This window comes from Ursus arctos, unplaced genomic scaffold (genome assembly GCF_023065955.2).
Source record: "Ursus arctos isolate Adak ecotype North America unplaced genomic scaffold, UrsArc2.0 scaffold_30, whole genome shotgun sequence".
Lineage (NCBI taxonomy): Eukaryota > Metazoa > Chordata > Mammalia > Carnivora > Ursidae > Ursus > Ursus arctos.
In genome coordinates, this window is record NW_026622986.1 from 22,213,780 (window position 1) to 22,240,697 (window position 26,918).

Genomic DNA, 26,918 nt, shown 5'->3' on the forward strand with positions numbered 1-26,918 from the left:
TGCTTGGGACACTCACATTTCAGGCTTTATCCATAGTTACACAGGCCAAGTGAAGACTGAACTGAAAATTACATTAATCAGCTTGGCATTTTAAGACACAAAGGCAGTTTATAAGTGCAAATGGGTGTACTTTGTGAGGGAATTCATGGAGCACACAATTGCCTGACAAGTGGAAAAGCCCAATCAGGGAAGTCTGGAAGAACTTGTCTTGCTTCACTATGGGACCTAAGAAATTACATACCAAGCAAATTGTCAATCCTACATAATAAAAATAGATATTCTAAGGAATGCAAGAATTCATAAGGAAACACCTATGTGCTCTTCCAGAAAATATGGTGTAGTATAAGCAACCAAATGATGAATATGACAAAAAATATTCCAATAGAAAAATGGGTAAAAGGATAAATAGGCAATTCACCGAGGAAACAAAAGTAAACATATGAAAAGATCCCTAGCTCCACTAAAGAAATGTAAATTAAAACAAAGAAATGCCAACTTTTTGCCCACCATTTTAGCAAAAATTGAAAAATGTGAAAACATGGAAAAAGATATGAGGAAATAGTCATTTATACTCTTTTGGAGGGACGTTAAGCAATTTAGAATACAATTTTAGAAGGCAATTTTGTAGTATGAATCAAAAGAAAAAAATATTTATACCTTAGAACTGACTATCCCTTACAGTAATTCTAAATCGCCAGTAATAGACCTAAAAATATTTACATGTCATAATGTGCATCACGACATTATTAATATTAGTGAATAGTTTGGAATGACTTCAATATACAAAGATACATTTAAATAATTAAATACATTACGAGATGGTCATGGTAGTTACTGAAGGGCATTTATGGAATATCCAAGGGTGCTCAGTATTTTCAAATGATAGTGTGGGTTACCAAGTCATATGCTTAGATATAAAAATTACACATGAAAGGAAAAGAGCTAGAAACATGCAACCATGTTCTATCGTTTCCACTTCTTGTGCAGTGAAAACGTTTTGTTTAAAAATATTGCAAATAGTGTCTAGTTACATAAATTTTCCACATAATTACAATGGGATAGTGTGCAGCGATTCAGAGACAAGAGCAACTTAGAGCTATTGATGGAGAATAATCACAAGATTATTAAGTGAAAAAAGTAAGGTACAAAACAATGAGTGACTATGGTAAGGAATAAGAAAAAACAAGGCCTATTTAGGTAAAACTGACTCCCTTTTCTCACTCCAAAACATAGAAATGGTGACTAAAATATAGTAACCATAATTGCTTTCTATACATAGCAAGCTCAAAAAAGAAAAAAAAAAAAAAACCAACCCAGGTGCTAGAAATTAAGATGGAATAGAAATCAGGTTAGGAGTCTCACTAAGAAAGCTCCTTTGATTCGTGGGAATAGTGGACATAGAAATGGGCTTTAAGGACATGGGTCTGAGGTCTTAATGACAATGCGAGGATAGGCAATATTGCCCTAAGCCCCCAAGTCAATAAACTGGGCATGATATCCCTTCAATAATCTTAGAACTGGTGCCTCTTTGGGGCTAGGAGATTATAATCTTAAAGTTAGAGAATCAGAAATTTTGCCTTTATTTAAGATTGTAGATAAAAATACAGAAGTGCCTTAATAGTTGAAACCCCAAACAGGTGGCATATGCAGGTGTGGAATTTGAACTTATAGTGACCTTGGAGTTCAGAAATTTCAAGCCAAGAAATAAACATATAGACGATGCTGGACCAGTGAACTTTGTGAGGCAGCTGACAGAAGCATATGCAAACCCACTCTGTTGGGACATTCCCATAACACGAAAAATCGGGGACTCCTTCAGACACAGCCACTTTGAAAACAAAGAGGATTAACATCCCAAGAACTTGAGAAAAGAGAACAGTCTGAGACGAAAAAGGGCTTTAAAAATGTTCAGAACATTACGAAAGTATAACTCAAATCTCAGTGATAGACTATATAGTACATTGACAAGACTGGCAAATAACAGAGATTAATGGATGTTCATTGAGCCATTGAATAAAAGAAGCTTTCACAATGTGGATAAGATACAATTTTACAAGAATGGGTAAATTGGGATGTATATTGGAGGATATTATACAGAATGCAGCCCTTACAAATGGTTGAGGGCTATGGAAGATTGAGTGATAGGAGTTCCCCAAACACAGAATAGACTCGTGGGGGAAAGACAAAATGACAGAGATTCACAGAATCGTAGAACGCCCTGACTTGAAATGGAAATCTACATTGAGACCCATCCCAGTGAAGTTGCATCTCACCAAAGGCAGACAGAGAACTTAATCATTATCATAGCAAACTGGGGGAGAAGAGATATGATAAAAAGAAGGCACAAAATGAATTTAACCAAATCAGTGATCACAGTAAATGTGCACAGATTCACTCACCAAAAGAAAGAGATTTAGATGCATCTCTCTCAACAGCATGTGCCTTTTTTTTTATTTTAAAAAGTAAAGGGATAAAAAAAAGAGAGAGATAGAAAAAGATGCCAGTGCGTGCAGAAAGGGGTAATAACGTACAGGGCTATTAAGATCGGGCAAAGTAGAAAATACAGCCAAACAAAATGAACAACAAAAAACATTTTAAAAATAAAGGAGTCATTATAAATAATCTTGTATGCCTATCAAGACATAGCCTTAAAGCACAGGAAACAAACCTAAATCAAAACGAGAGATTTTAACATACCTGTCCCAGTAATTTTTAGGGCAGGGACATCAAAAATTATTAATGAACCAGTACCTGATAATACCATCAACAGACTCATGTAAAACCTCCACTATAAATATATATTCTTCTAAAGGACAAAGGACTTTTATGGTAAATAATCACCTGCTAGACCATCAACAAAATTTCAACAATAGAAAAGAATGTAATTTAGAACACATTATTGACCATAGCAAAAAAATAATTTAGAAATTAATAAAAATATATCTGAAACATCGTATGTTTGAAAATTTAAAAACCTGGAACTAGAAGATCTGAGAAAAAAATAAAAGCTGTCAGAATGAAATAAAGAATATATTATACAGCAAATCATGTATAATATTTTAGACAGTAAATTTAGGAAATTTATATTAGAAAATAAGATGGAAAAAATGAATGCCCTAAGTGTTTAACTCAAAACTTTAATAAAATAGTACAGTAAACCCAAAGAAAGTAAAAAAAAGGAAATAATACATATAGGACATTAAATAATAGAGAAAATAGGATGAACACAGCCTAAAATTTTTGAAAAAAATTGAGACAGGAAAATATGTTTTAAAAGATTAAATGGGGCGCCTGGGTAGCGCAGTCGTTAAAGCGTCTGCCTTTGGCTCAGGGCGTGATCCTGGCGATCCGGGATCGAGTCCCACATCAGGCTCCTCCGCTGGGAGCCTGCTTCTTCCTCTCCCACTCCCCCTGCTGTGTTCCCTCTCTCGCTGGCTGTCTCTCTGTCACATAAATAAATAAAATCTTAAAAAAAAAAAAAAAAAAAAAAAAAGATTAAATGAGAGGCGCCTGGGTGGCTCAGTCGTTAAGCGTCTGCCTTCAGCTCAGGGCGTGATCCTGGTGTTCTGGGATCGAGCCCCACATCAGGCTCCTCCACTGGGAGCCTGCTTCTTCCTCTCCCATTCCCCCTGCTTGTGTTACCTCTCTCGCTGGCTGTCTCTACCTCTGTCAAATAAATAAATAAAGTCTTTAAAAAAAATAAAAGATTAAATGAGTAGCGGTGCTTGGGCGACCCAGTCAGTTAAGTGTCCAACTCTTGATATCGGCTCAGGTCATGATCTCAACGTCCTGAGGTGGAGCCCCATGTTGGGCTCCATGCTCATAGGTGAGTCTGCTTCTCCCTCTCCCATTGCCCCTCCCCCCACACACTTGCAAGCTCTCTCTTTCTTTCAAAGAATTAATATTTAAAAGATTAAATGAGTAGCTGTTAAAAGAGATAAGAAACTGAGATTTTGAACAGAGAATTGGAACTTATTAAAAATGGAAAGTCTAGGGACGCCTGGGTGGCTCAGTCAGTTAAGCATCTGCCTTCAGCTCAAGTCATGATCCTGGGGTCCTGGGATCAAGCTCCCTATTGGGCTCCTTGCTCAGGGGGGAACCTGCTTCTCTCTCTGCCTACCACTCTGTTTGTGTGCTCTCACTTTCTCACTCTCTTGATCTCTGACAAATAAAATCTTTAAAAAAAAAAAAGGAAAGTCTAGAACAGAATGATGGGTTGACTAAATGGATGGAGCTAAGTGGTTGTAATGATAGATTAGAGTTGGTGAACTAGATGACAGCTTACAAAAATACATGAAGAATGAAGCATAGAAAATCTGATGGAAAATAATAGAATAATGGGTACAAGATGTAGAGAATATGTAGAGAAAATTTAGAGTATGGGAAATCTCTAGGAGAGAAGAGAGAAGCAGCAGTTGAAGACCTTATATAGTTAAGGATTTTTCCAAACTGGTGGAAGACCTCAGGCCACAGTTCAAGAACTCCTGAGAACCCCAAGCAGGGTAAATAAATACACAGAGGGCTGCCTGGGTGGCTCAGTTGGTTAAGCACCTGACTCTTGATTTCAGCTCAGTTCATGATCTCAGGGTCAGGAGACTGAGCCCTGTTTTGGGCTCAGGCCTGGGTGTGAATCTTGTGCCTAAGATTCTCTCTCTCTCTCTCTCCCTCTGCCCCTTCCCCACCCCTTCTCTCTCTCCTTCCTTCTCTAAAATAAATAAATAAATAACAAATCATTTCCAAGTAGAAAAAATAATTTGATAAATCTCAACCCAATCATGAAAAAAATTCCCTAGTAAACATAGTAAAAAAAAAAAAAAAGAGAGAATCCCTTAATTGATAATAGGTATCCATCATAAGGGTACAGAAACATCATATTTCATGGTGAAACAGAAATGGTCTCTTTAAAGTAAGCAACAGGGGTGGGGGGATGGGGGAACAGGATATTTTCTATTGCCATGGCTGTTCCACAAAGTCATGGCAGTCTTAGGTAATGTCCTAGTCCTAAGGAAGAAAGAAAAAAATAGAAAGAAGAATAAAAAGAATCCTAAAATCTTGTCATTTGCATATTAAGGGCTTCTCTAAATAGGAAATCCGGGAAAGTCTATAAACTAATAGAAAAAAATGAGTTTTTAGAGTAGATTGGATATAATACTGACATGCTAAAATCAGTAGGCACAAAGAGTAATAAATAGAAAATGTAATAATAATGCTAAAAGGATACACTTCACAATAGCAACAAATACTGTAAGTAACCTAGAAATAGCGTAAACTACAGATGTACGTGACCTTTAGCAAGAAAAAATTTTAACTAAAGGGATGTAAGCGAAGATGAAAGAAAATGATGGGTGTACGCATGCTGGCAGATGGGGAGATATTTTAAAAATGGTCCTCCACAAATGAATTTCTAAATTCAATGAAATTCTAAGAATATATTTATTAGTTTCCTATGGATTCAGTAACAAATTATCAGTTTTTGGCTTAAACAATAAAAATTTTTATCAGAGTTCTGGAGGTTACAAATCAAAATCTGTATCCCTGGGCTGAAATCAGAGTGTTGACAAGTCTGTATTCCTGGGGGGCTTTAGGTAAGAATATGTTTCCTGTTGCCTGCCCCCTTTCTTTGGCTTATGGCTGTATTCCTCTGCTCTCTACCGCCATCTTTACTTGAGTTCTCTTCTCTCTCTCTCTCTCTCTCTCTCTCTCTCTCTCTGTGTGTGTGTGTGTGTGTTCAAATATCCCTGTCTTCTCTAACAAGAAAATGTGGCATTGTGTTTAGGGACCATGTGGATAATCCTCCCTTTCTCAGGACCTTTAACCTAATCATATTGACATAGACCCTTTTTTCCAATAAGATAACATTCACAGGCTCCAGTAGTTACAGTGTGAGCATCTTTTGTGGGGACCATTTTCTGGCCCTCAAAGATTCATGTCCTTCCCATGTGAGAAATCCCAACGTAGCCAAAAGTCAGAGCCCATTGCAGTATCAACTGAAGCCCAAACTTTCATCTAATTATCGTCACTCCCAAGTCTCATCATTTGAATTATCTAAATCTGGGATGGGTGAGACTCTGGATCTGATCCACCCTGGTCCAGAATTTGCCTCCGCCAATGGACTTGTGAAAATAGAAAACAAGTTACCTGTTTTTAAAATACAATGATGGGACAAGCGTAACATACTAATTATAGACATATACATTCCAAAAGGTAGAAAATGGAAGGATTTAAGAGGTCACTAATCCTAGACAATTTTTCAGTCCGATGGGGGCAATTCCATTAGGTTTCAAGTCTCTGGGGCTTGAGACTCTAGTCTGTGCCTCTGCACCTGCAGCTTCAGCCTCTGAGCCCAAGGCTGTGCTCTCAGAGTCATCCTCCCTTTTTCTGGAAAGGTAGCATTTCTTTGCCGCTTAGTATTTTTATCAACCATTTTCCAGCCTATTGAATATTGAGAGTCTGAAAACCTCCTTTCATTTTGTCCTGTGTCTGTTGCTTTTAGTCCAGATTTTATCTTCTGGGATAATATTATGATGGTTAATTTTATGTGTCAACTTGGCTGGGCCATGATGCCCAGATAGTTAGTCAAACATTATTCTGGGTCTTTCTGTGAGGGTGTTTTTGCATGAGATTAACATTTAAATCAGTGAAACAGACGTGGACAGATCTAGCTAGAGTGTATTATGTTAAGTGAAATAAGTCAGACGGAGAAAGACAAATACCATATGACTTCATTTAAATGTAGAATCTAACAAAACAAAACAAACAACAACAGAGAAACAGATTCATAGAGAACAAACTAGGGGTTGCCAGAGGTAGAGGGGGAGGGGGATAGGCAAAATAGTTGAAAGGGTTAAGAAGTACAAACTTCCAGTTATAAAATAAGATGGGGATAAAAAGCATAGCATAGAGAATATAGTCAATAATATTGTAGTAACTCTGTGTAGTGATGCATGGTAATTATATTTCTCGTGGTGAGCGTTTTGTGATGTATATAGTTGTTGAATCACTGTTATACACCTGAAATTAATAGATGTCAACGCTACTTCAGTTAAAAAAAAAATTAGTGAAGCAGATTGCACTCTATAATGTGGGTGGGCCTTGTCTAATCAGATGAAGTCTTGACTAAGACCAAAAGGCTGACCTTCACCCTGAGCAAAAGGAATTCTGCAGAAGAGGGATGTGGGACTTGACATGTAACATAGACTTATTCTGGGTCTCTCTCCTGCTGACCTACCCTGCAGATTTTGGACTTGCCATTCTATATTATCACATGAACAAATTCCTTATATATATTTTTCTTATTTTTTTTTTCCTCTAGGGAACCCTGTGTATGTCACAGGCATTCACACCACCAGACAAGGACCTTCACAGATCTTTCATGGATAATCCCATCTCCATTCCTGGCTTCTGTTGAGATGTTTGAGGTAATCCATGAGTCCTGTATCCAATGTCTTCAGCACTAACAAAAGGTTGACCATACCTTTGGACTTCTTTTTGGTAGAACACATTTTGGCTAAATTTTCTGCCACTTTGAAACAAGGATCATCTTTCTTCCTCTTTCCAATAACACACTCCTTATTTCCTTCTGAATTTTCACGAGCGCTGCTTTTAGCATTCGTATGTCTACAAACATTCTGTTTATGATGATCTGTTTTCTCTCAGATGACATAGATTTTAACTACTGTGCTTCTCATTTCCTTCTGTGTCTTCACCAACAGCTCCTTTAACACCCATATTTTATCAACAGTTTGTTTAAGGCCATTGAGGCCCCTTCTATTCACTACAATATTCTGTACCATTATCCATTTCCATTATCCAATTCCAAAGCCACTTCCAAATATTTGATTATTTATTCCAGAAGGATCTCTTCTACATATCAAAATCTGAATTAGTTTTCTGTAGCAGCTGTAACAAATTATTGCAATATTCGCAGCTTAAAAGAGCAGAAAATTTAGTTCTGGAGTCTGGAAGTATCACTGGGCTGAAATCAAGGTGTTAACAGTGCTGTTTTCCTGTACGCTCTGGGAGAGAATCCGTTCCTTATTTCATGTTATTCCTTGGCGTGTGGGTGCGACACTCCAATATCTGGCTCTGTCTTCATATCACATTCTTCTTTGTGTGTGTGTGTGTGTGTGTATGTGTGTGTGTGCACGCGCGCACACACACACATGCATACATGTGCAAGTTTCCTTCTGCCTCTCTAATTAGGATCCATGATTACAATGAGGGCTTATTCAAATGATCTAAGATAATCTCATTTCAATAAGCTTTAAGAAATGAAACATCATGTTATTACTAGAATAGACAGTTAGACTAATGGTGTGGAATAGATAGCTGTGCAAGTGACCCATGAAGATAAGGGAATTTGGCATGTGATAGAATTGGCATTACATGTTAAAGTGCAAAACATGGATTATTTAATTCATGATATTTAGACAATTAATGATATGATAGAAATTAAAACTAAATTGCTACTCAACATGATACAGAAACTTTCAGATAAAGATCTCAATGTTAAAAGCAAATTTTTTATATGAAAATATCTTTATTAACTTGATATAAGGTAGGATTATTTTATTAAGAAATGAAATAACATACCTACAGGGGAAAAATGAGATATGCAATTATGTTTAAATTATAAACCTCTTTGGTTCAAAGCCAAAACACCAGTAACAAAGTTTCATGTATTTTTTTAATTCTAATTCTTTTAAATTCCAGTATAATTAACATATAGTGTTACCTTACTTTCAGGTGTACAATATAGTCATTCAACCATTCCATACATTTCTCAGTATGCATCATGATCAGTGTACTCTTAATCCCTATCACCTATTTCGCCCATCCCCCAACCCACCTCCCCTCTGGCAACCACCACTGTTTTCCCTGAGTGTGATGTTTTTGGTCTTTTTTCTTAAATTCCACATGAGTGAATTTATGTAGTATTTGTCTTTCTCAGACTCATCTCACTTAGCATTATACTCTTTAGATCCATACCTGTTGCAATTGGCAAGCAATCTAAGCCACATATGAAGAAAAGATATTTGCAAATCATACAACCAAGAAGGATTAGTATCCAGAATATAACAAGAACTCTTGGAATATTTAAGAAAATGCCTAGACATCTAATAGAATAATGGGCACAGATAGAGTAAATGTCATGGACAATATAGAACAAGGAGAATTCCTCAGCTGCACCCGTCACAGCCTCTAGCATGGCAAAAGTTAAAGTTTTTGAGAATATAAAGTTTAAGTAAGGATGTCAGCAAACAGAAATTCTTACGAACTACTATAAATTGTCCTAATCATGTTGTCGTGTTATTTGACGCTATCAAGTAACATCGATGATGTGCTTATTCTGCAACCTAGAAGTCCTTCCACTCCGTTTGTCCTTGAATAGTGCTGTTCAGAAGAATTTTTTTGTGATGATAGAAATGGCTTGTATTCATGCTGTTCAATGTGGTAGCCATAGCCCAGTAAGTGACTAAATGGATAATGGGTACTTAAAATGTGGCTAGTGTGAGAAAATAAATGTTTAATATTTAAATAATTTAAATTCACTTAAAGCATGAGGCTAGTGACTGTTGTCTTGGACAACATGGCCTTAGAAAAATCTCATTCGACATAGAAAGGTGTTCAATGCTGCATTTGTTGCAGGAGCTGAACGCTAGGAATATTGTAACTGGTCATAAATAAGGAAATACATAAGTATATTTGGGTATATTCTAGGACAGTTAAAATGAATGAACTGGAACTAAGCGTATTACACTGGTTGGGGTAAATACCAAGCTGCTGTAACAGTGAGAACCTAAAATTCTGTGGCTTAAATACCATGAAAGTTCATTGCTTTCACATGGAGCAGTCTGTGTGATCAGTCCAGTTAGTGCGATCAGTCCAGTTAGACATCTGTCATCCAGGACTTCAGACTCCTGTCATTTAGTTTGCCCTTCCTGTCCTCGTCTGTATGATCAAAGCTGGATCATGAGCGAGATCATAAACAAAATGCTGGGGAGAGAGAAAAGAGGAATAGGATAGCCATTGCCTTTTAAGAAAGTGAGAGGGAGTTCTACTCATTTCTGCTAGCATTCTAAAACCTTAGTTATATTAGAGCTGGGAAATGAAGCCTCTCACTGGGCAGGTATAACCTTGGGAAGAAAACTAGAAAGGATTTGGGGAGACAACCAACCAACAAGGTGAGTCACTTTTTCCTACTGGCCATCCAAATATCTCTAGACACAGTTCTTCTCTCCCATAGAACACCATCCTCACAAGACAGACCATTTAAAGTTCCAGACAGTACGGCAAACAACTGGCCACATTTTCTCAGCTAGATGGGGTGGTCTCCATTAGGTCTGGATGTGTCTTTCTATGGTCTAGCAATTTCTGAAAACAAGTTTTTGCTCATGCACCCTCCTACATTATGACATAGACACACCCAGAATACAAGAATGAAGAACTACAGTAACCCTCCCCCCCCCATTCAGTGACCCATAGAAGTTACCAAACATTGGTGCTCAGTAATCAGAGACATTCCTTGCCCTGGCAGAGAAGTATGTTCCTTACTTTGAGCATCTGTCTACCTCTGCTTCTACTCTCTTGTAGGGTAGCTCCCTTGTTTATTTTTTTAATGGTCTCTGTCTTACCATCTAAGAGCTTCTGTTTTGTCTATTCACCTTGGGACACATCTAAGGAGGGTGTTTGTGTTCAAGATTAAACCATTCTTGGGGACGTCACCGGTGAAACAATCATGGAATTTTGCAAGTTAGAGTTTGGATTTTTTGAAAGTGCAATTCTTTGAAGAATTTTGTAAGGTGTATCTGCTTACTTCCTGTCCACATCTTGTCTCATTAGCCACATTCAAAGTTCTTTATGGATGCGGTACTTAAACCTTACCTCTTTTATTTCCTGACTTTTTGGTCCAGTGACACACTAAAGGAGAGGAGGCAATGGGAATGTCTGCCCAGGGTAGAGGTCATGAGGCGGTGCACTGTGTATAGAAAATTTAAAAACAATGGTAGACCAAAAGTTGGACTCTTATTTATTTTCTGTATACCCCAGCATTTCTAAACATTGTCAGTGGTAAAAATATACCCCTCAATCAGGCATAAAGCTTCCACAAACCCCAGCTTCCTAGAGAGACTTGCTTTACTTGTCCTCCCCCTCAATATAATGGTGTTGGATTAAGATCACCTAAAACATTAAGCTTGGGTGGGAAGACAACACCCTTAATTTTATGTTTGCCCCAGCTTTATTTCTGTTCAACTAAGAATTCTTAGTTGGCCTTTGAAAAAAGTCCATTCTTGCCTGAACGCATCCTTTTTTTTTTTTTTTTTAATACTTTGCTAAAACCAGCAAAGAACAGCCAGGAAATCATAATAATCCGGTACAGCAACAGACTGGAGAGGTATTTGGCTTACTCTTTCATCATAGTATGCATATACATTGATTTTAGGGAATTTTAACCTCAGGGAAGGAAAAGAAAATAGGTTATCGGTGGATTCAGCTGTATCTCCAGCATCCTATTTCATTAAAAAATTATATTTGAGGGACGCCTGGGTGGCTCAGTCGGTTAAGCGTCCGTCTTCGGCTCAGGTCATGACCCCAGGGTCTTGGGATTGAGTCCCAAGTCTGGCTCTTTGCTTGGCGGGGAGCCTTCTTCTCCCTTCCCTCTGCCTACCTCTCCCCCTGCTTGTGCTCTCTCTCTCTCTCTCTCAAATAAATAAATAAAATCTTTAAAAAAATTGTATTTGAAACAAAAATCTCAAAAATGTTCAGCTTTAAAAAAAATATAGGTGTTGAGTACAGGCTATCTACTATATTACGCAATTTCTGTATACATGAAATATTTTAGGTTTTAAAGAAATTTTAAAGATAAATATATATCCACATTTGTATGTATATGTATACATATGTAAATGCGCTTAGGTATGCGTAAAATATTTTGGAAGGGTCCACAAAAACTGGGGAAGGAGATGTCACTTCTGGAATAGAAGGAGGTGAGGGAGACTGAACTTTTAAAAATTTTGTGCTACTTGTATGAATTAATTAATCTAAATAAATATCATCTAAATAAATGTATCATTTAAAAAAAGCCAAGGATTTTAAGTCATTTTAAGGGATTTGGCTCAGAGTTGTGTTAGATCATTTCTGGGTGTTTGTATTGCTTTATGTGTGCTGTGTATTGCTACCATACTCAACTTCTTTCTCTTTGGAAGTCTTCAGTATAATAAGATACTTAATGTCTAATCAGCTTGCCCCCTCTACCTCCTGAAATTTCTCAAGAAATACCCAGTGCCCCTGGAATTTGATAGCCTGGATATTTAATGAATGTGCCCTTGTTTGCCAAAACAAACAAACAAATTAAAGATTTTAAGAGATAATGAGATACCAACGCTCAACGCTTGGATTTCTTTCCAGATCAGTGATAAATGTTACCTCCTCCCTTCATTTTGTTTACTGTTGACACTTCAAATACATTAATTTACCAAAAAGCAAGTAACATGATTGTTTTCTTGAAAGATCTTTAAAACTTGGTTGTAGTCTTAAAAGTCTGATCTGGTTCTGTTCCCAAACCACTTAGAGTTAAGTTTCTAGAGGCTCAGGTTTATTGCTTTTTATTATTTTTTTAAAGATGTATTTATTTGAAATAGCAAGTGAGCGGGGGAGGGGCACGGGAAGAGGAAGTGAGAGAATCTCAAGCAGACTCCCCACTGAGTGTGGAGCCCACTGTGGGACTCCATCCCATGACCTTGAGATCATGACCTGAGCCAAAATCAAGAGTCAGACACTTCACCGACAGAGCCACCCAGGCACCTCAAGTCTCACTTTTAAATATAGGAACAGCAAGACTTGATCCACAGAAGTAAACTCAGTGAGAGAAATCTACTTGTCTTCTCAGTTATCGCAAAGCAGTTTAAAAGAAAATCCTTAAGTAGTCCTTTTTGTCAGAAACTGTGCTAGGTGCTGGGCACCAAGAGTCAATGTGATGCTCTGGGCCTCTGGGAGGTTCACAGTGTTCTTACCCAATATTCTATAGAAAGCATTCAATAAACTCTTGTTACTGGAGACACAGAGAAACCATAGTCGTCTTCACCTACCCAGTGAAGGGAGAGGCCTGGTAAGAGCTATAATCCTATTATCTCTTTAATAATGCCCAGACATATATTAATTTCATCAAGCATATGATAAATTGAGAAAAAATATCACTTGGAGATCCTAGATTTCTCTCTTCAGGACATTAGGGAAGTAGTCAATTATCTCAGGGTCATTGATTATGTCATGAGTAGAATTTCACTCTCCAACGTATGCTTCTATTGTTTTTTTAAACCATCAAAACCATAAACAACATTCTCTTTATTTTTAACAAATTATTTTATGTAATTGGACAGAAATGTATCCACAAATCCCAACAACACAGAAAACCTGCCATTTATAACCTTCCCTTGATTGGAACAGTGGATGTAATGCAACTTCTCATACTCAGTTCCTGAAATTTTATATCCCCTGTGGATAGGCCCCAGACACAGAAGCTCCAGAGTTTTATCTGTTTTTTTCCCCCCCAAAAGAAACAATTCCAAAGTTCTGTAAAGGGGAAAACAGAGCTAAAGCTTATCACTTTATATCCAGCCCAGGGCAAATGTATGATATAAATAAAAGGTCCATGGAACTGTCCTCATTCTTCTAAAAATTCATTTCTTAAGCTAGAGAAGAAAACCGTTTTCAAAGATACCACAGGAAGTAGAAGAAAAATGCAAAAATTTTCTGCAATTGGTGAGATTTTCCTCTGCAGAGTTCTCACTTACTGAGTCAAATGAGTATTTAAAATCAGGTTATGCCAGGTATATAGTGGTGCTTACTGGAGAAAGACAACAGAGGTTTAGGCAAGAATTCTAAGGTTTGCACTTGGAATAAAAGAAAGAGACTCATTAAGAAAAATTTTATGCAAGATGAATCTGAAATTCAGAATGAAATTTAGTGTGAAACTCTGTATGAAGTGTTCACTGAGAGAGAGTCCTTACCCAGAAATGGAGCTTTCATTCTTTAGGGCAAAATTCCACTTGATGGTTTAGAAATAAATTGTATGAATTTTTATCATTACAGTAAGAATTTACAGTCATAGTAAAAGTAGTTGAAGTAGATTTCAAGGGCCTGCATCAGAGTTGAGCGTATATTTTGCGCTTCCCATTTAAGCAGTGGGAGTCTGGAATCTTTGCTGTTCTGGGTTTAAGCAACAATTCGGATTCCTGCCTTTTTGGTTTGAGCAATAGTATGTTCCTCTATTTTTCTTTATCCTTTCAATAAAGGCCTCTGTTGGTAGTCTATACTCCTATTTGGTCTTAAAATTCTTTTTGTCTTTCAGATACTCAATAAGTAGGATCTAGTGGTTCTGGACATTTGTATCAATTGAGGGGGGCTTTGGGGAGAGACTCAGGTGCTATAATGTCTTGTAAAACAGTGTCAGAAATGTTAAGAAATAACAACATGAAGATCCAGCATCTTTCCCATAGCAGACAAATGGCGCAGTGGCAGGTGACTTGACCTGTCTCTCCTGGTGTAAACCCTCCAGCCCCTGTCATATGCTGTGGGTGGTTATGATGTTGTCTTGGCAAGGAGCTGAAATTGGAAAGAAGGTCTGAGTAATGCTTTGGTACAGGAAGGGGTTTTTGTGGTGTATCTAAGGCTTATTAAAATCTGCATTGACAGCTTCCCATGTAGTTCTTTGGCTATTCACAGAATATAAACCTCCGGAGTTATTTCTAGGTACATTGGTCTTTTTCTTTTAAATTACTGAGATCACAAATTGCCTTGACAATGGAAAGTGGGTCCCGATGAGTCAACCTCCCCCACCAAAGTAGTGAACACTGGAGGAAATCATGCATCTGGTTAGGCCGTACCTGACACATAATTGGCATGTAATTAATGTTTGTTCTTGTTCTTTAAAAGATGCCGAGTAATAATCGGAAGTTGACATTTTTTTTTTTGTTCATTCAACTTGAAGGGAAAGAGACGTGCAACTTCATTTGAAATCACAGTGAACTTGACCATGGAGAGACCTTGCCATAATTTGAAATCCTGTTGGCTGTCCAAAGGGTGAGGTAAGACCATGCTTATCCTGTGTCGCCTTCACTTCCACTGCAAAGTTCACAAAGTCAGTCACATGGGCCCAGGAAAGATTGTGCAGAAACCCATTTTCTTATCTGGGTACAGTGAAATACTTTTTGCGTAACCTCTACGAAAAGAGGTAGGAGATCTGTTTGTCTTTCATGGGCATATCTGAAAGCTCCCCAGTTTGTTAGAGGAAAAGGTAAGTGAAGTGGATTGGAGGGTTCTGAGAGGCTCAAGACCCGACTTGCTCTGATGAACTTTAATCCATACACTTGTGTTCATATTAATATTTGTATTTGTTCACATTATCTGCTAGCCTAGTAGAAAGGTATTGGGTGGTGCAAGCGTGAGCTACAGACTTAAAACAACATTTCAAATGCACAATCTCGCATGTAGGTGGAGGAGGCCACCTATATTTAAAGAACAGAGCAGATACCAATCAAGTAGAAAGAAAAATAATAGAAAAAAAAATCAATGCAGTCAGAAGATGTTTCTTTAAGAAGGTCAATACCATTTACAAAACTGATATATTAGGAGCATATGAGTAAATTGAAAGGAATTTATGGTCTTTGTACCTACATATTTTTAGTGATAACCCAAAAATATATATATTATTGATTTCATTAATTGAGACATTATGATCTCTTAACAGTTTTTAAAGGTTAAAATATCAAGTAAATATTAGCTAATAATACCTTAGGGTTATTATATTACTGTATTAGTTGAATCCTGAAAGATGGGACAAAGAACAGTCAAGTTGCTGTGAGGGAAAATGTTAGGGAGGTTCGGAGGGTACACAATGTTTAATCTTGTTGAGGGCAGGGCAAAGAAATAGGAACAATTGTATCTTATGCTGAATCTCTGATGGCATTTCCAGATTGTTTGTTCCTCTTTGGATATTTGGATGAGTTTGTGTAGATTGAAGTGTGACTTCTGTTGAGACGTATTGATTCTTGCGTCATTATCCTTCATCTGCAGTAAGATACAAGAGAGTCTAGCTAGCTATGGTCAAAAACCAGACTATAGAATGTTAAAGAAGTAAAGCCACGACTTGAAGCAGGCAAAAAGTACTGTGTACGAGGTGTGGGATAACACATATGTCTACATCTACGCATATAGACATGAGCATATCAGTCTCCAAACAACTTTCTGTGCCATTTCACTGAAGTTGGGCAAATGTTGGTGACCAGAAAGAAACATTTTTTATAGAAACCCTACTTTGAATAGTGGGATAGGTGATGGCCTTACTGAAGCTATTTGGGCACTTGGAAGACTTCTGAGTCCCACTCCCAATAAGGAGTTCACTTCCTAGAAGTGAAAATGTTGAAGCCTTGAAGTTACCACGTATGTGTCTCAGCCTATCTTAAAGCGGGTCCTAGACTGGAGGACTGCTCTCATAGGACCCAGGTTCTGCTTGTGAGCTTCCTGTACAGTGGGATGGGTAATATTGGCCTAAGAGCCTGGGTTCTGTTACTCTTTTCCCATCAACTCTAACTTTCTATTATGTGCCTTTGTCACATTTGTCATCATTTTCTTTGCCTAGCACTTGGGCTGAAATTCTCTGAGGCCTAGATAGGAACCAGTCTGCTTGAGTTGGGCAGGTGTAAAATTGCTGAAATTTTACATATCAAACAGTAAGTAATTTTGAAAGGGTCCATAAAGCCAGAGTCGCAGCTCTGCATGGAAGTGATGGTGATCGGAGTGTGTGTGTGTTTCTTAGCAAAAGCATTGCTTTTAAAAAAAAAAAAAGTCATGATTGAAACCCCAATACCAATAAAGATAAAGTGAACAGGGGAGTAATAAATGAATTATCAGTTGGAAATGGTAGTTCAGTGTGAACATGATACAGACAAAAAACATCAACTGACACTTCTTGGAACATAAATAATGAGAGCGAATTAACAGCTTCTCTCTTTTCCTCACCTCCTTGATGGACTCCAGAGGAAACAAGATAGGAATATGGTCATGCATAAAGGAATCTTTTTTTTATATTTATCTTAAATCTGATGATTTATTGTGTGTGATTATTCTTTCTGAACCTGATGTATGATTGAAATCTGTAGGGCCTACTTGCCGTAAAGTGGCAGATTGTCATTTCAGACTTAAAGGACTATTACCCATATATGCATAGCTCTATGATCTTTCCTTTTAGGAAAAACCATGAAAATTGCTCAGAGAAGGAATCCCATGTTTAAAAGTTCCTAACATAGCTCAGGTTGTCTGTTTGACGTATAACTTGAGAGTATCAATAGCACTATATATTTAAAATGGAAATCACAAACTTTCTCTGTCCCCATACAGTTCTATTTTCCTACTTCCCTATAAATTTAATTTTCCCACAGTTTTACATATCACCATCCTTGAAACTGGCAGTTATTTCTAGTTTTTTTTTTTTTTTTTCCTTTCCGTCATCCCCACAACCCGTACATCAATCTCTAATGCTAGATGATTTCTCCTTCCTTGGTTTGGTCCACTATATCATTTTAAGTCCTTACCCATCACTTCATTTGAGGATTATTAAAATAACTTCCAAATGGTATTCCTGCCTCCAGGCTCGACCCAACTAACCCATCTACCAAAATACACTTAAAGCAAATGAATTTTTTTATTCTTCATTATTTTTACATAGCTTCCCAACTAAAGACCCCTAAAAATCTTCCCATATTTTTTTTTAATCTGTCATTATTCAAAGTCTTTTATAGTTAGGTGTTTTCCTGTGCAGGCCATAAAGACACCATGCATTCTTTTTGAGGAGAGCTTGTTTTGGGATAAAAGTGTTACTCTAAGAAAATTAGGATCTTCTCAGTTTTCAAGCGCATTTTGATACAAAGAGAAATTGTAAAAGACGGCTTTTGCTTAGGAGTTTAAGACAATAAACCAGGCACGGTAAGCCAAGTCATGAGCAATAGCAGACACTGTAAGACTGAAAAAGAAGAGATCTAAGTGATATGGACAGAAAGAGAAATGGAGACACACAAAATCTGACATTTTGGATAGCCTGTGAATCAAGCATAATGATAAAAATATTATCAGAAATACTGAAATAGGAAGATGAGTCAAATTCGGGGCCAGAGAAAGAGAATTACTTCTAATTTAGAGATTCTCAGTTGGAGATGAAGAGGTGCAACCAACTGAAAATGGCCAGTAGGTAATCCAAGGCTGAAATTCAGGAGATGGGTCTTGCCTACAGATAAGGAGTTTAAATCATCACCATGGTTGAACTGCGGAGTGTGGATGAGTTTATATGTAGAAGACAGTGTAAATAAAAGAATGCAGAGTTAATGAGGACCATTTTTCAGAATACTGTAGTTAGGGAGTAGGGAGATAAAAAAAAAAGAAAGAAATTGGAAAAGGGGAAACAATGAAGTAAAGGGAACAAGGCACTATTGTGTCATGAAAACCAACCAAGAGAAGCGTTTCAAAAGCTCAATCTGACAATGTCAAGACAGAGATAATAAACACTCAGGATGTCATGAGATTGATGACAAGGCTATTGGTGACCTCTGCAAAGAATTATCGGTCCAGTGATGGGGAGGCAAGCCAGATTTCAGGATGCCAGCGAGAATGGGTGGTGGGATATGGAAAGCGAAGATTTAAGAGATTGACAACAAATACAAGGAGAATAAGATGGTAGCCTCAAAGTACAAAATAGTCATGCTTTTGTTTTTTTGTTTGTTTTTTCCTAAATGAAAGGAGACTTGAGCTTATTTTAAAGCAGAAAAGAGAGGAGACAGAAATGCTGTAGATGCCCCCAGGAGGGTCTCATGACAGAAAGAATGAAGATAGAGGAGATTCACTTTAGAATGTAAGACACCGCTCCCCTGAAAAGAAGCATAAGAGCATATATCTAGAGGGGAGAAAAAAGAGTGTTAGGTGAATAAGGGATAATGTCAGTTGTTAGCATGAGACTGAAATGGAGGATGTGGAGAAGAATGTCTAAAAATAATCCAATAAAGTAAGTGAGAGCAACAATAAAAGCCTGGTTGAACTCGATGGCATGGCTTTTGGACGACAAGCATTCAAAGAAACTACATAATTGTTCATAAACATTTACTGATATAGCACCACTTACTACTTGCTAATTAATTCACTAAGATTGATAAAGATTAAATTGGGATAGTGAGATACTGGAAAATTTTATTTCCTGATCCTACGCACTCACACTCAACATGAGCCAAAGCTCTGGTTGTCAATGGTTACACCACTGTGATTCAGAAGAAAGCTGTTCCACATTAGTAAATTAGATTAAAAACACATTGTTACCTTCAACATTAGCAAAAGCCACATGGTGTGTTGCAACAAAGCGGAGGAATAGGGAGCATAAAATCTTTCCAAACTAAGTGAGGCAGTAGGAATGGTGAGTACTTACTCACTTGCACCTTGGGACTACCAGAGTTATTCTTACTTAACAAGAATTAATTCTAAAGATATAGAAAAAAGGCCCTGTTCATCAGAGAACCCAGAAAGTGAGAAATAGGTAAGTAGAGTTAGAGCTTCATGAGAGAAGCATGAGAGAAAGCTGGTAAAAGTAATAATATGCTGAGAAAAAGAGAAAGGCGATTTAGGAAGTAGGAAACTAGTCGCTGCTATGATTAACTGAAAGAAAGACACAAGGAACAAGAACTAGAAATCCAACCAATAATATAAGTTGAAATGTAGGACAGTTTCCTCACATGCATTTTTCTCTTTATTAACTAGGAATTGAATTGAAATTTGAATGTAGCTTCCCAGAATAAATCTGGGAATGTGTCCAACCTTCTTATCCCACCTACAGAGTCAATGAACTAATATTTCAACAGCATGCATTTGCCTTTCACTTAAGATAATTATAAGCTGGTTCATTGCAGAGGGGATTCTTCCTATATTCCTGATCCCTTAATGTAGCCCGTCCCAGAGGTTACATGCATCTGGACGTTGTAGACAAAAACAAACAAACAAAACCCACAAAAACCAACAACGTGAATCCATTCTGCTTTAAGCCTAATGACATGTGATATATGTAGACTTATCTTATGATAACAACATAATCCCCGGAGGTAACCCTTCAACTACAAGTTGAACCACAGATAAAACACCAAGAGACTATTTTTCCTGAGAAATTAGAAGAGCATCACAGAAATCAATAGAGAACTTTCTTTTTTTCTTTTTTTTTTTTTTTTAAAGATTTTTTATTTATTTATTTGACAGAGATAGAGACAGCCAGCGAGAGAGGGAACACAAGCAGGGGGAGTGGGAGAGGAAGAAGCAGGCTCATAGTGGAGGAGCCTGATGTGGGGCTCGATCCCATAACGCCGGGATCACGCCCTGAGCTGAAGGCAGACGCTTAACCGCTGTGCCACCCAGGCGCCCCCAATAGAGAACTTTCTAACAGAATTCTACTGTGAGCATTCTTTGGGGCTTGGAGACAAGGGTGGGTTCCTGGAGAGGCTGGAAACATATTAACACCAACAATCAGTTTCTATGGAAAGGAACTGCACCAAAGGCTTAGGATTTAAGCAGTGACCACACCAAGTAGAAAGTCATCATGCTTTCGCTTAGACGCATGACGGACAGCAACATCAGGACAGATCAAGCATGATTCCTTCATGGAGTAGATGATGATTAAAAAGACACCTCAGGAGTGGGAATTTACAGATAACCAAGGGGAGAAGACTAGAATGATCCGTGCGCTAGCTGATTAGACTTAGAGACATTGGTATGAAGTCATGTTTGTCTTAATATAAACACAAGTTCATGTAGAAATATTTATAGACAAATGTATATACTGTGTTTCAATGTACATATATGTATTTCTTGCTCTATAATCTGGAGGCCCAGTAACAATGAACATGGGTCATATCCAGATCTCACTTTCTGATACCATTCTCCAGTAAAAGGGGGCAGGGCTCCTTGAAGAAGTGGTTGATTCTAGGACTAGGACAGGGAATACACAAGATGAGTCTGGAGTATTTTGTAGTACCAGAAAGTAAGGATATACTAAGAAAAAAAAAACCTGCAATGGTGGAGGCATGCCACAGAGACAAGCTTATCTGAAGGCACTCCCTATTGCCAAAGCTAGAATAATTTGATAAATAAATAAAGTATTTGAATTTAGCCCTAAGTGTAAAATAAATACCCACAAGTCCATATGGATATAAATAAAATAATTGGGTAAGTAAATAAGCTAAAGAGAGACGAATCTCCCACGCAAAAGAATTCCAAATAATTCATATAGATAAATGGTCCTCAAGGAGAACTTTCTACTTCATTTAGGCTCAGTATAATGACTTCCTTCCAAAGACTAGAGCGTGGAGAAGTGGGCAGGAACTTTAAAATGGGAAAACCTACACGCACTGCCTCTGGCAGGTAATCAAATCATTTAAAACATTAGGTAAAGCAGGGAAAAACGGGTTGTGTTTGAACAGTTTACTGTAGGTTGTGGTTTTCTGTTCAGTTTAACTGTTCAGTCAGTTGTGTTTTCTTTGCCTTTCCATTTCTTAAATGTTTTACTGCAAAGATACCCATGGACTCCAGTTTTCTATCTACTCTCCTCAAAATATTGATTCACTAAACTGGTAATGATAATTTATAAAAGTTCATTAAAAAAAAATCCTCTCCGGATGAAAATCTTTATAGATAGTGAAAGGGAACAAAAGAGTCAGCTAAACCTGTTTATGGACAAATCCTCTTCGAGGAAAGACTTCTTGTCTAAGGTGAATAAATACAAGCTTATGAAATCATTCTGCAATATAAAAAAATGAAAACGACACATAGGATAATTATAAATTCAGAAAAAAATAATCACAAGAAAATAAGTAATTTCAAAAGTAACTCTGCTTAGTGTTCTCAATAAAATTTAAGAACACTTGAAATTTATGGTATAATTACTTGAAATTAAGATGGTAAGGTTTTAGAATGGGATAACAAATGAAGTTTGCTCAAAAGCAGACACCAATAAAAAGGAAAATATAGGGGTAAGAAAAGAATATGGGGATAAAGGAAGGTGGTAAATATAAAAGAATCAAGAGGGCATAAAAATAGAAACTGTAAAGAATTAAACCATAGTTAAATGATGTGGAGGATAAATTTTAAAACTTTGAGAATGCAAGAGAAAATGGGAAACAGTTTTTAAAAATATGGATGAAAGATAATGGAGATAGACCTATAAAGACAGTTGATGGTTCTGTAAAAGAAAAGATTTTTTTGTATATATATGAAGTTATCGGTTTTTAGGAAAATAAGGAAAAATTCCAAAGTCTTTCTATGAGGCTAAAATAATACTACTGATGTAAAAACCTGACAAAGTTGGCATAAAAAAAAAAACACTTTAGGTATCAGTTTTACTTATAAATACTGATGCAAAAATCTGAAATACAATATTAGACCAATATCCCTTGTGAACACTAATACAGAAATAATTGACAAAATACTAGCAAATCAAATTCAGTATATTAAAAGGACTATATACCAGGACCAAGTGGAATTTATTCCTGGAAAACAAGGATGTTCAACATATGGAAATCATTTAATGTAATCTACATTAACAGAATGAAGGGGAAAAAAAATCACCTGATCATATCGACTGAAGCAGAAAAATTATTTGAAAAATGTTACACTCCTTCATGACACAAACACCCAATAAACTAGGAATAAAAAGCAACTTCCTCAACATGATATAAGTTATATATGAAAAACTCACAGCTACCATCATACTCAATGGTGAAAGATGATGGAAAAAGATTTTCCACTTAGGGCAGGAATGAGGCAAAGATGTCTGTTTTTGCCACTTCTGTTCAACATAGTATTGGAACTTCTAGCCAGAGCAACTAGGAAAAAGAAAGAAAAGACCAAATTGGAAAGAAAGAGGTAAAATTGTCTCCTTTCACAAGATGACATGATCTTATATGTAGAAAACCCTAAGGATTTCACACCCAAAAAAACAAAGTTAATGAACAAATTCAGCAAAGTAGCAGGATTCAAAATCGACACACAAAAATCAGATGCATTTCTATACACTAACGATGAACAACCCAAAAAGGAAATGTAGAATATAATTGTATTTATAATAGTATCAAAAATTATAAAATACTTGGGAATAAACTTAATGGAGGCATCAAAAGGATTGTGCAGTGAAAACTAAAAATTAAAAATTCTGAAAGCAATTGAAGAAAACATAAATGAATGGAAAGACATTCCATTTTTATGAATTAGAAAACTTAATATTGTCAAGATGTTCATACTACCTAATTTACAGCTCTAGTGTAATCTTTATTAAAACTCCTAACAATGTTGTGATTCCAGAAATACAAAAATTCCAGACGTATAAAAAATCTAATTTCAGAAATAGAAACACCCGTCTTAAATCTTCTGTGGAATCTCAAAGGACCCTGAATAGTCAAAATAATCTTGAAAAAGAACAAAGTTAGTTATCTAACACTCCTGATCTCAAAATTTATTACAAAGCTATAGTAACCAAAACAATGTGGTACTGGCATATAGATTGATGGAATAGATCAGAGAGCCCAGAAATACACGCTTCATATATGGTCAAGTGGGTTTCAATGAGAATGCTAAAATCATTTAATGGGGGAAAGGACAGTCTTTTCCACAAATGATGCTGGGAAAACTAGAGGTCTACATGTAAAACAATGACTTTGAGCCCTTACCTAATAATATACACAAAAACTAACTCAAAATGGATCAAACCCTTAAATGGAAGAGCTAAAATCGTAAAGCTCTTAGAAGGAAAACATAACGACAAAGCTTCATGACATTGATTTGGCAATGATTTCATAGGCAGGTACCAAAGTCACAGGCAAAAACAAAAAAATAGACAAATTGGACTTAATAAAAGTTTGAAATTTTGTGCATAAAATCAACAGTATCAATAGGAAAAAAGACAACCATGGAATGGGAAAAATTATTTGTAAGTCACAAATCTGGCACAAGATTAAATCCAGAATATATAGTGAACCTCTCAAACTCAACAATGAAAAACAACCCAATTAAAAAATGGACAAGGGATTGAATAGACATTTCTCCAAAGATGTACAATGACCAATATGCATACAGATGCTTAAAATAACCAGTTATTAGGGAAATGCAAATCAAAACCACAACAAGATACTAGTTCACACCTCTTAGGTTGACTTTGTAAAAAAAGAAAATTAAAATGTTGGCAAGAATTTGAAATACCTGGAACCCTAGTGCATTGCTGGTGTGAATGTAAAACGGTACAGCTATTGTGGAAAACAAGTAGATGGCTCCTCAAAAATTAAACATAACTAGCATATGATCCAGTAGCTCTACTCTTGGGTGTATTTCAAAAAGATTAAAATCGGGGATTAAAGCAAATAATGTACACTAGTTTTTATAGAAGTGTTAATTACAATAGCCCAAGTGTGGAAATGACCCATGGGTCTGTCAACAGATGAGTAAATAATAATTTAAAAATTTGCATAGAAATACAGTGGAATATTATTCAGCCTCAAAAAGGATTGAAAGTTGGGATGTATGCTAAAACATACATGAACCATAAAAATTTTATATTAATTGAAGTAAATGAGACTCAAAAGGATTTACTAAATGTTGAAGGAGGGGGCAATGGCAAATTATTGTTTAATGGGTACAAATATCTGTTTGGAATGATGAAATGATGAAAATATTCTGGAAATGGATAGGAGTGATGATCTCACAACATTATGAAGGTACTTAATGCCACTGGATTGTACGTTTAAAAATAGTTAAATAGTAAGTTATATGTTTATATATATATATATATATATAATTATTGCAAGAAATGTATTTTAAAAAGGGCATAGCAAATAACAAGGGACTTCTAAGATGAAACAATTTGAGTATCAAAAAGATTAATTTTAGGAATGGGATAAAACACAACAAAAATAATAAGCCATTAGTTCATAATTATTAAAAATGATAATTAAGAAGAGATAACCAAGGATTTATTCTGCCTATCATATAAAAGTATATTTCATGTTAACCAAGGAGTTTTTAAGGAATGTTCTCCTTTACAGAAGAATTATAACTAATAAATTCAGATAGGATGAAGTTAGAAAATCACCATTTTTTTCATCCCTCAGGAAATAATAGCTCTAGGCAACAATGATTTATGGATGCAGAAACTGTGCTTGTGAAAAAGCAAATATTTGAAGGATCTTTCTTATTTGTATGTACTTTTAAGGGTAATGAAGAAGATATACATATGAGAACATTTTAGAACACTGAAGTGGGTACTTATTACTATCACATTTGTTTCTTAATGCTTGTGTTCTTTCATTAAAAATCAGTTTGTATAACACTGTGTGTTAACTTCACTGGAATTTTTTAAAATATCAGTTTGTAACTACTAAAACAGCACTAGTAGAAGCAACTTATATATCAAGAATATTTGAGTTTGTAGTTATTTTCAACATGTAGACTCCGTTAAAGTGCAACTTTATGTTCCAGGCAAAGCAAGGTGCTCTTAATTGTCTAAGCAAGTCAATAATTTGATTTGAAAAAAAAGTAATTTGGCAATGAATTCAGGAAAGTTGTAGAATACAAAATTAACATACAAAGCCAGTAGTGTTTCTATACACTAACAAATTTCTGAAAAACAGATAATCCCATTTATAGTAGCATCAAAAACAGTAGAATAGGCTTCCGAGGGGAGGAAGGGGGGGAATGGGATAGACTGGTGATGGGTAGTAAGGAGGGCACGTATTGCATGGTGCACTGGGTGTTATACGCAACTAATGAATCATCGAACTTTACACCAAAAACCAGGGATGTTTTTTACTGTATGGTGACTAACATAATATAATTATAATAAAAAAAGAAATAACTAAAGAGATGAAAAACCTCTATAGTGAAAATTACAAGACATTGATGAAAGAAATTGAAGACACAAATGAATAGAAGACTTAATATTGTTAAAATGTCGATACTACCAAAAGTCATCTATAGATTCACTGCACTCTCTATTCACTGCACCATTCACAAAAATTAACTTCAAATGGATAAAAGACTTAAATATAAGAAAACATAGGAACAAAGCTCCCTGACATGGGTCTTGTTAATGATATTTTGGATATGACACCTAACACAAGCAGCAAAATAAAAAATAAGCAGGTGGGACTACATCAAACTAAAAAGCTTCTGCACAGTGAAAGAAACCATCAACGAAATGAGAAGACAACCTACAGAATTGGAAAAAAAAATTGCAAACTATATATGTGAGAAGAGGTTAATGCTCAAAATTTACGAAGAACTCCTGAAACTCAACAGCAAAACAAAACAAAAAAAACAAAAAGAAAGAACAGCAACCCAATTTAAAAAAATGACTGGGGGCGCCTGGGTGGCTCAGTTGTTAAGCATCTGCCTTTGGCTCAGGGCGTGATCCCGGTGTTCTGGGATCGAGCCCCACATCAGGCTCCTTTGCTGGAAGCCTGCTTCTTCCTCTCCCACTCCCCCTGCTTGTGTTCCCTCTCTCACTGGCTGTCTCTATCTCTGTCAAATAAATAAATAAAATTTAAAAAAAAAATGACTAGGCATGTCTCTAAAGAAGATAGGTGAGAAGCCAACAAGTACATGAAAAGATGTTCAACATCACTAATCATTAGGGAAATATGGTCTCATATAGATACAATAAAAGAAAAGAAAGAAAAATGAAGGAAAATTATTTGTTCTTGTGATAAGAGCTCCTGGAGTTTACTTTCTTAACAACTTCCCCATGTATCATACAGCTGTGTTAGCTACAGTCCTTATGTTGAATATTACATCTCTACTACTTATTTATCTTACAAGTGGGAGTTTGTACCTTTTGACACCTTCCTCTAATTTCT

General features: G+C 36.4%; 1 long non-coding RNA gene across 1 annotated transcript in view; it reads left to right on the top strand.

The window, feature by feature from the left end:
- LOC130542193 (uncharacterized) overlaps positions 1–26,918 on the top strand; it is a 329,041-nt gene that overhangs the window by 18,280 nt on the left and 283,843 nt on the right. Inside the window, exons 2-3 of the long non-coding RNA XR_008956568.1 lie at positions 7,313–7,418; positions 14,990–15,086. This is a non-coding gene — a long non-coding RNA (uncharacterized LOC130542193). The remainder of the gene's footprint in view (positions 1–7,312; positions 7,419–14,989; positions 15,087–26,918) is intronic.